Consider the following 9,709-nt stretch of genomic DNA (forward strand, 5'->3'; position numbering starts at 1 on the left):
CTTGGATATCTGCAGATTCTGTCTTTCAGTCTGTTCAGGCTATTAAAATCAGTCTGAAATATCTCATCGTTTAAGGCACAGTCTAACTAGACAAAGAGTATTTTATAATATGAGACGCAGAATGCTGATAATAATTCGTGTGTTTTCTATTCATTCAGCCCACATTCTGCAATGCCATGCTGCATAAAATGCTGTTGACCAGATCTCCAAACTCCCCATACCCCACAGGACCCACTGCAGTCACACAGGACACACCCACCCTAAAAACCCAAATATGAAAGAGTTGGGACACTGTGAAAAATGTAAAAGAATCTCATAAATACACATTTTATTCACAGCGGAACAAAGAAAGTACATCAAATATTTAAGCAGCATATGTGCTGTTTAAATATTTGATTTCAAAAATGTGGAGAAAGGGTTATTTTGCCACTGTGTAGCATGACCTCTCCTTTTAACAACAGTCTGCAAACATCTGGGAAATGAAGAGAACAGCTGCTGGATTTTTCAGAGATGAAAGTTGTCCCATTCTGGTCTGCTGTAGGATTCCAGCTGCTCATCAGTCCTGGGTCTTCTTGGTCATATTTTGTTGATTCATGATGCTCTAGATCAGGAGTGGGCAATTCCAGGCCTCGAGGGCCGGTGTCCTGCAGGTTTTAGATCTCACCCTGGGTCAACACACCTGAATCAAATGATTAATTCATCACCAGGCCTCTGGAGAACTATAAGACATGTTGGCTGTATCCCAATTCAGGGTCTGCAGCCTTAAAGGCCGCATTGTAAGGCCGATTACGTCACCGCGACGCGACGAAGGCTGTCCCAATTCGAAGGCTGCACGAAATGCGGCCCTCAAATGCGTCCTTCATTTCCCTGAATTGAGGACCGTTAAGGCTGCGTACTTTAAGGCTGCAGACCCTGAATTGGGATACAGCCGTTGAGGAGGTCATTTAGCCGTTTGAATCAGCTGTGTTGGACACATCTAAAACCTGCAGGACACCGGCCCTCGAGGCCTGGAGTTGCCCACCCCTGCTCTAGATGTTACTAACAGAAGTGTTTATTGCCTGGACTCTTCTACTATGAAACCTTGTTGTTGTAAAATGCAGTATGCAGTTTAGCATTGACTTGTCTTACTTGAAAAAAGCTTTGTCTGAATAGAAGCTTATTTGCTCTAACCCTGTAGGTACCTTTCAGCATTGATTGTGACCTTCCAGATGTAAGATCCTAATTCTATAGCCACTAATGCACCCACTTACTGTACCATCAGAGATTGAGTTTTTTGAACGGAGACAGTCAACCATTCACATCATCAGGTAACTTAAGCAGACTAATTGCATGTCTTTGGACGTTGTTGGATGGTAAGACGGTATGATGGCTCAGTTAAAAGAGAAATCTGGCTTTGAAAACAGAAAAGAGAGACAGGTGGAAATGAAACTCACAGCAAAGTCAGCATGACTGTCCTAGTGTGTCCTTTAAGGTGTCATAGATAAATACAACAAAATAAAATGACACAGCCAAGACAAAAACTGTGGTATTTTGTAAATATAATAATAAACGTGAATTCACTGTGTAATTCTGTAACTTTATTAGCAGCGTCCTCCTGAAATGCACCAACAGCACTGAGAGTAACATCCTCCTCTCTGCCCCTTAATGCTCTCTGGTCGCTATAGTAACGTGTAAATGTTTCTTTCAAAATAAGACACATGACTACAACACGGGAAAAGACCCAAGTTAATGATAAAAATCCCGAGAACCATAAATTTCACATCCGAGCCTCAACTCCCATGGCCCGGTAACAAACGACTCACGGTTGGTACCGCTGTACTATATCACTTACCTGCCGACATGCTGCCAGGCCACACAGGTCACGCCTCTGGCTCAGGGTCAGCTGGGGTATTTCAGTGTGCAGTTTGAATGTTCTCCATGTGTTTACGTGGATTCTCTCCGGGTGCTTCCTCCCCCAGTCCAAAGACGTGCAGTTAGTGGTTTTAGGTTAACTATTCTAAATTCCCCTTCGGTGGGAATGGTTGCCCGTCTCTCTGTGCTAGCCCTGTGACAGACTGGCCACCTGTCCACGATGTACCCCACCTCTCGCCCTTTGCAATTATTTATCTGAAATTGTTCCACATTTACTAGACAATGTTTTTGCAGACCAGAATGAACCGAATTAGTTTCAAGTTTACTTTCTAGCATTTTGTTGACTCTGTCACAACATTTTTGGAGACGTCCACATACGTGGACTAGAAACACATTGCATAACCAGCAAACCAGCACCATATATAGCACAACATCAGGTTATAAGGGATGGACGAATCTATCTATGTTAATGGTGAAATGAAGAGAAACTGTTTTTTTTTTTTTTTAATGAAATGTCATCTTGTTTTCTCTTTACCTCTCATCTTCATGTCACTTCTTTGTGCGCGGCTTTTAATGAGCACCCAACTTTTCTTTTCCTCAGAATAAAGGCCAAATGTTTGTTGTTTGTGAGATCTTGAAAGCTGAACTTACTTCTAAACAAAGTCTCTCATTATTGCCTGGATGGCTGCATCTTCTCATACAGTTCATAACCTGTCCCATTAGCCACTTCGTGCGGTGTCTTGTTCTCCCCCTTTTCTGTCTACAGCTAAAGAAACCGATAAGATGAGATGAGAAGAGAATGTGTGACTCAGCTGCCATTGAGTCATAGACGCCACAGACGACAGCTGACTTTGAAAACAAGGAAAACAAAGAAATTTCAGCACACCTATCCAACAATGAGATTCATGTTTTCATATCAGCTGTGGATGAAAACTGGACTTTCATCTTCAGTGATTTTTTTCTCCTTTTAATTCCAAAATTAATCTAATTTATCCTGAAGAAACAGCTGGAAGTATATTGCTGCAGAAATTAAACAGATATGCCCACTGGCTATATCATTCTGTCATCCCTGGAGCTAGTCAGCAGCACTGGCCTGCTGATATATTAGTCTGATAAAGAGCTTTAATTAAAAATCAGATTCTGACGCATCACTGTTGGCTGCATGATGAATCTGAGGTCATTTATTTTGATAGCTGATCAATATTTTGAACGAGTCCTGATTTTATGATCAAACTATGAAATTAATTTCATGGCACTTTTGCACATGAAGTATGGTTAACCAAAGTAAAGAATAGACACGGTTATGTTTTACTTCTGCTCCATGATGAAAGTGATATATTAAAGATAAACCAGGACGTTCAAGTCATAAGGACTGGAACATCACCAGTGCTAAGTGTCAATTTCATGGGTGTGGGGCAATCCTATAAAAGATCAGGTATAACTAAGGTTGCAATATTATGGCCAAATTGATGGTCCAATTATTTTGATCAATATTGTGATGACGATTCATTCATTTTAGTGGCAAAGACGTTTTTCATTGCAATTTCAAAATAATAATCTGAGTACCACATCACTCTATTAGAGCACTTCGCTCTCACACTGCAGGCTTACTTGTTGTTCTAGAGTATTTAAAAGTAGAATGTGAGGCAGAGCCTTCAGTTTTCAGGCCCCTCTTCTGTGAAACCAGCTCCCAGTTTGGATTCAGGAGACAGACACCCATTCTAGTTTTAAGATTGGACTTCAAACTTTCCGTTTTGATAAAGGTTATAGTTAGGGCTGGATCAGGGGACCCTGAATCCTCCCTCAGTTATGCCTTGAAAGGCCTAAGCTGCTGGGGATTCCCACTCACCATTTTTCACTCACTATGTCTTTATAAACCTTTCTGAATTGAATTATTAGTTATTATTATTAATCCCTGGTTCTCTTCCACAGCATGTCTTCTTCTGCCCCCCCCTCCCCTCCAAACTGGTTGCGGCAGATGGCCGCCCCTCTCTGAGCCTGCCAGAGGTGTCTTCCCGTTAAAAGGAAATCTTTCCTTCCTGCTGTTGGTAAGTTCTTAATAATATGGGATCATCTGATTGTTGTGGTTTTCTCGTATTATTGTCTTTACCTTACAATATAAATGGCCTTGAGGTGACTGTTGTTGTGATTTGATGCTATATAAATAAAACTGAACTGAAATTGAATTGAATTGAATTGAGCTAAATTCAGTGCGGCTATTAGAAGAAAAAAAAAAAACCCCAGTGATTCTAAAAATGATCAACAATGATCTCATAAAAACAAAAAAGGAATTAAAAAGTTTCAGTTTTTCATTAAAATTTTATTAAAATTACAAATTGGATTGTTATTTATTTGGCAAAAGCCAAACTGAGTTCATGTTTTGGGGGATTTTTTGTAAAACTGTAAATCTGACAATTAAGGGATAACAAGAACAATATTTCTCAAACTCAAGCTATCATATTGTAAATACTATTATATTTCTTTTTATTTACTGTGCTAATTGCCTTCTTTTTACTTTATATTTTATACTTTTACTAGGTTTACTATGGTTATTATGTTACTATGCTGCTTCTTGTTTTATTGCTGCTGGCCTCTGTGAGCTACCAAATAAATTTCGTTGTATAACTACAATGATAATAAAGTTCTTTATCTCTTTCGATTGAAGAACTTTCACCACCATTCTGGTTGATTAACCAGCATAAAAAAAAACATTTTGTTAATTACCAAAACTGTTAATGTGTGGCATAACCCATTGGGAGGTGGTTTAATAAATTCATTTAGCACTCTAATAAAAAAAAAACCTGTTTTAATAAGATGTTTTTCTGGCTTAAATGCACCTTATAGAAGTTAAATGTAGTGCTTCCATTGTAACTGCAGTATAGATGTAAATACACTTGTAAAGCTGTCCTAACACATATGCATATGATTTATTCTTGGTTAACTTAACTTGATCTAAAACCAAAGTACTTCCAAACAGTTGATGATGAGCTGCTTCAAGGGACAAGCTCTTCACCTTAATGTATTTGTTGTATATCTGCAAGCAAGATGCAGAGAATAGAAGGCACTGATTTACAAAGTACTCAATTTGCCTTGGGAAATTTGGTTTGAGGAACATGGGAAAAAAATTTCTGCCACCCTCAAAAACATTTTTGAGTAAAATGCAACTGAACTATATAAACTCAAAGGTTAATATATTCAAATAATTAACTATTAAGGGAAATGTCTACCAATCTGTCACGATCCTGGGTCTTATGACCCAGTGTTTTGAGTTTTAGTTCATTTTGATGTTTTAGTTTATGTAAGCCCTTCAGGTTCCTAAGTTCATTTGTTATCATGCTTAAGTGTTTCTAGTTCTTATTAATTCCCCTTCGTGTTTCCAACTATGGTAAATCTCCCCTGCTCTTCATGTGTTTCATGTCTGTGTCTTACATTGTGAAGTTTGGGTTGTCATGTCTACGTCTCATTATGTTTCCTGTTTTATTGTGAAGAGGTCTGGTGTTTCTGTGTTAATCGTGTTCAGTTTTACTCTTCCCCTGTGGCGTTGTTATGTTCATGTTGATCTACTGTTCCTTTCTGTTCCATGTTTCAGATCCCTATGCTCTGTCTCCCCCAGTCTGTTAAGTTCACATGTCTTGAGTTCCGTCAGTGTGTTTCCTGTTTTACTTTCACAGTCTGTTCTATGTTAATGTTTCTAGTTTTGCTTCCCTTGCCTCGTCCTGCTTAATTACTCTCAGCTGTGCTCTCCTCCTGTGGCTCATTCCCCCTCGTTATCCCTCAGTGTATTTAAGCCCCATGTTTCTCTTTGTCAGTGTTGCGTCCTCCATCATAGCTGTGTGATTTTTCCCTGTGGCTCCTTGTGCGTTAGTTTTTCCAGTTTAGTTTATTTTGTATTGTTTTTCGTGTCCCACTCCACGCCAGCAATAAAGCTGTGTTTTTTGAGTTTACCTTTTGTCTCTGAGTTTGCGTTTGGGTCCTACTTTTGCCTGCACACAGCCGTACTGTGACACAATCAAGTAGATCTCATTTGACCATTTGACTTTGTGCTTTATGTGATAAAGCGACATGAAAAAAAATCACATGTAATTAAATTAGGTAAAGTCGGGAATTTGGGCAGAAGGTGTTTTTTTGTGTTTTGTTTTTTTTTTTTCACTGCGGAAGAGAAAAAAATAAATTAATGCAATTCCTTGATTCAACAGTCTAAAGGTCATGGCTAAATCAGACACAGCTGTGAGTTCAGGCCGGTTAGAAAGTAATGTGGACCAACACCTAACGAATAACACAGTGTGTCTGAAATTCTTTTGGAGTTCAAGGCCACGATTTCTGGAAAATGTGAGCATCGGAGAAAAAGGTCTCAAGAGAGGCTCAAGGAAAACTGTGAGTGTTGACTCTGGCAGACTCTCAGAGCCACCATATACAATGAAGGTATTTTTTTAAAAAGCACAGGGGTGTCTGAACTGTGCTGTTTCCACAGAGATTTGAACATTAAACAATCTCTCTTGGTACTGTTAGTGCCCTTCTTTACTTTATGGCAAAAGTCTGATGTTCTAGTTTTGAACTTTTCCATGGCCAACACTTTGGAAAAAGTGGGTAATTTTTTTTCCTTCTTCTGGAAATCAATGGCTCAAAGACATCAATGAAGCAGCAGTCTTTGCACATTTAAACCCGCACCTACACCATAGTCAGTCTTACACAACAAGCAGGTTTCCCTGTTTATAACGAGGACCATTTTTTCCAAAATCAGCTTGTGAATAACTGTTCATCCAGTATTGTTTTGATGTCTGTAAAGAAGCCCAGCATAGCATGCCCAGTTCACTGATTTTGCCAGCAGTCTGAGCGAGTTTTATCAAATGCAGATTTTCAGAAAGGATAGATCCAAAGAGATGGGCTTATTTTCAAAGTTAGAAGAGCTGTTTGATTTTCCATGGGTCCATCAATTTGCACAGCAGTCTTCGGAGCAGTGAAACGGGCTGTCCATGCATCGCTGCACTTTCACATGTATTTGTGTAGGACATGTACAGTGTTCGAAATTAAGAGAGGAACCGGCTGCCATGCCGGTTAAATCTATTTTAAACAGCAGATTTGATTAGAAAGGCCACAGTTTTGAGATTATAATCCCCAAAGGCCACAGTGGAAAAAACATGTGGTTTCTCTGGAAATGTAGAGTATGAGGTTAAGAAACCACGTGTCTTCAGACTGCTGTTTCTTTATTCTTTTTTTAAATCCAATCTGCTGCTCTATGTTTATCCATGGAGAATAGCACAGGATTTTCCCTCCTGGAACTCTACAGAGCCCAATACTGGAAAAATCTTGTTTTAACATGACAGGGAATAATATTTAGACAGGCACATGCACAAATGCAAACACCAAAGATCAAGTCCATGAAAGCACAGAGCAAATAAAGATGACAACTGAGTGGCAGTCCACTTTTCTCTGGAGGTTTTACTGTTTTGTTTTTTTTATTTTATCTGAAAACAACCAGAGCTATAAGTAAGCTAACTACAGGCAGTTTTTATTTATATATTTTAAAGTTGCTTCTCACTAACTAGATGTACAGCCTGAGAATGCATCTAATAAAAAAGTTACAGATTCTCTATCTCTGTCTGCACATAAGATTTTATCATAAAGTACCATGAACATAGCCCAGAGGGCAGGGCAAGGGCCAGCTTCAGACCCACATCTACTGCTTCTCATTACTGAGGGCAGAGAGGACAACTGGAAAGTTGCTTTTTGCTAAAGCATATGGTTAGGCCTGGATCAGGTGACCCTCAATCACCTGATCCATGGTTGTTGTTCTCAGAAACTGCTGAATGACTGGGCTTTTCTCTAAGATTTAAAGAGGATGGTCTAAAAAAGAGAAAATATCCAGGGAGTAGAAGTTCTCTAGGTTAGAATGCCTTGATAATTATAGAGGTCAAAGGGTGATTGCCAGAATAACTCAAATGACCAGTAGTTAGAACTGATGTATGCAGATGAGCTTTCCTCAACACACAACATGTCAAATCTTGAAGCAGATGGGCTCCAGCAGCAGAAGACCACACCAGGTGCCACTCCCAAAGAACAGGAAACTGAGGCTCCCCGAAATGGGACAATAGAAGATTGTAAAAACTTTTCTGGATCTGATAAGTTTAAATTTCAACTGCAATTTCTGTGTTAGATTGTCAGAATTTGGCATGAACGCTTGGTTCCATCCTGCCTTGTATCAACAATTCAGGTTGTTGTTGGTGTAATGGTAAAGGTCTGGTACTCTATAGGAGCACATAAATTGCTGTCTTAATACAAGCCTCATTCACACATAAGCTTTTTAATCTAACATGCACATTTAAATGTTAGAGGGACAATGGGGGTCAGGAACTAGTATGTTAACATGCAGATTGTCACGGACCCGGCTCTGGGGACTCGGGGTCCGTGGGCAGTGGGGACTGTGACTGTTATTGTTGTTATTATTATTATTATTATTATTATTATTATTATTATTATTTGGTGTGTTGTCTGCACTGCCCCTATGCACATCTGTATGTAGGCAGGTATGTGTGTGTTTTGCCTTTCTGCTGTGGCCAAGTTACAGGCACCTTCAGCCCTGGGGGCGTGGTCTAACTTGAGGGCTGGCCACACCCGAAGTCCTGGCCGCACACCTGCTCCTCATCTGGGCTCGTCGGGGGAGCTATTTAGATGAGCGATGGAGCTTCCACCGATGCGGGATTATTGCGTTTGACTACACGTCAGTCTTCAAACAAGTCAAGTGTGAGTGTATGCCTGCTGGGATAAGTGTTAACGGCTGCCTCTATTGTTTTCCCCTCAGGAGGAGTGTGGGACGAGAAGGAGCAGTAAGCACGGGGAGTGCAGGGACACTGGGGCAGAGAGCACTACACGGGGACTTTTGGGAAGAAGACACTCCACGGGAGTCTGGGAAACTGGGGATTTATTGTTGTTTACTTCACCACCTTGTAAATAAACACTGTTGCACTGAAGAGTCCGGCGTTTGGGTCCTATTTCCCCATCTCCCCACGGTCTGCCAGCCAGACCGTGACACAGATTGTGTCTGCCATTCTACAATATACCCAACGTGGGACTCAAACCCACGACCCTGAGATTAAGAGTCTCATGCTCTACCAGCTGAGTTAGCTGGGTGCCACAAAGAAACAGTAGTGTGAGCAACAATTCCATGGCACATTTTGGGCCTCTTAAATGTGACTTTTCGCTAAACTGCACAGCCTACCTTAACATTCTCACTGACCACGTCTATCCCTCTGTGATCACGGCGTACCATCTTCTTGTGGCTGCTTCCAGCAGGATAACACACCATGTCACAAAACTCAACTCAAACTGGTTTCTTGAACATGACAGTGAGTTCACTGTACTCAGGTGGCCACCACAGAGCCAGGAGAGCACCTATAGGATGTGGTGAAATGGGAGATTCACATCATGCATGTGGAGCCGACAAAGCAGAAACTGTGTAATGCTGTTATGTCAACATGAACCGAAATCTGAGCAGTTCTGAATGCAATAGGTGGGTCTGAATCCGGTGCTGTCAAAATTTAATTGTGTCTAGTCAGTGTTGGTCTCTCAGTCAGTGTACACCTTCCATGACATACAGTAGAAAAAATAATTCAACACGACAACGTGTGAAGTCTCATAACTGCATGCTAACTGCAATTTGCTTGACCACTCTATTACAATATATCACTGTTACTATTTTGAATGCGGAAAAGCCTAACTTGAATTCATGGAGCGTTTTAGCAACTTTAAGCAAATTGTTTTGTTATTGTTATTTTCAGATTCAGCAGACAGTCCTGCACAGCAAACACAAGCTTATCACCAAACATCAAAGTTAACAAATTTCTGCTGAACAGAATGCAGC

General features: G+C 40.4%; 1 long non-coding RNA gene and 1 other non-coding gene across 2 annotated transcripts; one reads left to right on the forward strand and one right to left on the reverse strand.

Moving 5' to 3' along the window:
• The first annotated feature begins 7,009 nt into the window (after window positions 1–7,009).
• LOC145421509 (uncharacterized) lies at window positions 7,010–8,819 on the forward strand. Its single transcript, XR_013902891.1, has 2 exons — window positions 7,010–8,569; window positions 8,651–8,819. It is a non-coding gene; the product is annotated as an uncharacterized LOC145421509 (long non-coding RNA).
• An 87-nt stretch (window positions 8,820–8,906) lies between these two features.
• On the reverse strand, window positions 8,907–8,979 carry trnak-cuu (transfer RNA lysine (anticodon CUU)). Its single transcript has one exon. It is a non-coding gene; the product is annotated as a tRNA-Lys (tRNA).
• Window positions 8,980–9,709: the final 730 nt, after the last annotated feature.

This window comes from Astatotilapia calliptera, chromosome 3 (genome assembly GCF_964374335.1).
Source record: "Astatotilapia calliptera chromosome 3, fAstCal68.1, whole genome shotgun sequence".
NCBI lineage: Eukaryota > Metazoa > Chordata > Actinopteri > Cichliformes > Cichlidae > Astatotilapia > Astatotilapia calliptera.